The sequence below is a fragment of the Arachis duranensis genome, chromosome 4 (genome assembly GCF_000817695.3).
Source record: "Arachis duranensis cultivar V14167 chromosome 4, aradu.V14167.gnm2.J7QH, whole genome shotgun sequence".
NCBI lineage: Eukaryota > Viridiplantae > Streptophyta > Magnoliopsida > Fabales > Fabaceae > Arachis > Arachis duranensis.
Window position 1 is genome coordinate 78,171,144 of NC_029775.3, and position 2,181 is coordinate 78,173,324.

Sequence of the window (2,181 nt, forward strand, 5' to 3'; positions counted from 1 at the left end):
ATGTTTTCAGAGTGGGTACAGTTGGACATCTTCTACTATGGGCTTACAGAAAAAGCTCAGATGTCTTTAGACCACTCGGCTGGTGGATCTATACACATGAGGAAGACGATTGAAGAGGCTCAAGAGCTCATAGATACGGTTGCTAGAAATCAACATTTATACTCAAGCAGTGAGTCCTCTATAAAAGAAGAAGCTATGGCAGTAACTACTGATCCTAACCCTCAAGAACAGATGGTTGAGCTTAATCAACAATTACTCCTTATGACAAAACAATTAGCGAAATTTAAAGAGATGCTCCAAGACACTAAAAATGCTAACAAGAATATGGAAGCACAATTGAATCAGACAAGACAGCAATTATCTAAACAGATAACAGAAGAATGCCAAGCTGTTAAATTAAGGAGTGGGAAGACATTGAATGTATCAATTCAAAGCAGCAAAAAGCTAAGAAAGGAACAACTGACAGAGGATGACCAACCAACTACCCAAAATCCCTCTGAGGACAGTAAGAGCCAAGAGAGCAATACTTCTGGCGTTCACACGCTAGAAAAAGGGGAAAAGTTGGCGTTAAATGCCCATTCTCTGCCCAGTTCTAGCGTTCAAACGCCAGAAAGGGGAGAAAAGTTGGCGTTAAACGCCCATTCCTCACCCAATCCTGGAGGTCCAAACGCCAATGAGGAATCAGAAACCTGAGAGTGCATGGCGTTCAAACGCCACAAAGGGGTCAGACACTTGCAAGTGCTGATAACAACCCCCTTAAGCAGGCTTCTCCAACCACTTCTGTAGGAAATAAACCTGCAGCAACTAAGGTTGAAGAATATAAAGCCAAGATGCCTTATCCTCAGAAACTCCGACAAGCGGAATAGGATAAGCAATTTTCCCGCTTTGCAGACTATCTAAGGACTCTTGAAATAAAGATTCCGTTTGCAGAGGCACTTGAGCAAATACCTTCTTATGCTAAGTTCATGAAAGAGATCTTAAGTCATAAGAAGGATTGGAGAGAAACTGAAAAAGTTTTTCTCACCGAAGAATGCAGTGCAGTCATATTAAAGAGCTTACCAGAGAAGCTTAAAGATCCTGGAAGCTTTATGATACCATGCACATTAGAGGGTACTTGTACCAAGAAAGCTCTATGTGATCTTGGGGCAAGTATCAACCTAATACCTGCATCCACTATCAGAAAGCTTGGCTTGACTGAAGAAGTCAAACCAACCAGGATATGTCTCCAACTTGCCGATGGCTCCATTAAATACCCATCAGGCATAATTGAGGACATGATTGTCAAGGTTGGGCCATTTGCCTTTCCCACTGACTTTGTAGTGCTGGAAATGGAGGAGCACAAGAGTGCAACTCTCATTCTAGGAAGACCTTTCCTAGCAACTGGATGGACCCTCATTGATGTCCAAAAAGGGGAATTAATCCTGAGAGTCAATGAGGATGAGTTCAAGTTGAATGTTGTCAAAGCTATGCAGCATCCAGACACATTAAATGACTGCATGAGCACTGATATTATTGACTCTTTGGTGGAGGAGGTCAATATGACTGAAAGTCTTGAATCAGAGCTAGATGATATCTTTAAAGATGTTCAGCCTGATTTGGAGGAACTAAAGAAAATAAAAGAAATTCTGAAAATTCCTCAAGAAGAAGATAAGCCTCCTAAACCCGAGCTCAAGCCACTACCACCATCCTTGAAATATGCATTTCTGGGAGAAGGTGACACTTTTCCAATGATCATAAGCTCTGCTTTAAATCCACAGGAAGAGGAAGCACTAATTCAAGTGCTAAGGACACACAAGACAGCTCTTGGGTGGTTGATGAGCGGATAATTTATACGCTTTTTGGCATTGTTTTTAGTATGTTTTTAGTAGGATTTAGTTAGTTTTTAGTATATTTTTATTAGTTTTTAGTTAAAATTCACTTTTCTGGACTTTACTATGAGTTTGTGTGTTTTTCTGTGATTTCAGGTATTTTCTGGCTGAAATTGAGGGATGGTGCGCGAAATTGTGAACAATACTTTTTCACAACTCTCATAATCCCCGGTAATGGCTCCAAAAACGTGGTAGCTCAATACCATGGCATTACACAACTTCGCACAACTAGCCAGCAAGTGCACTGGGTCGTCCAAGTAATAAACCTTACGTGAGTAAGGGTCGATCCCACGGAGATTGTTAGTATTGAAGC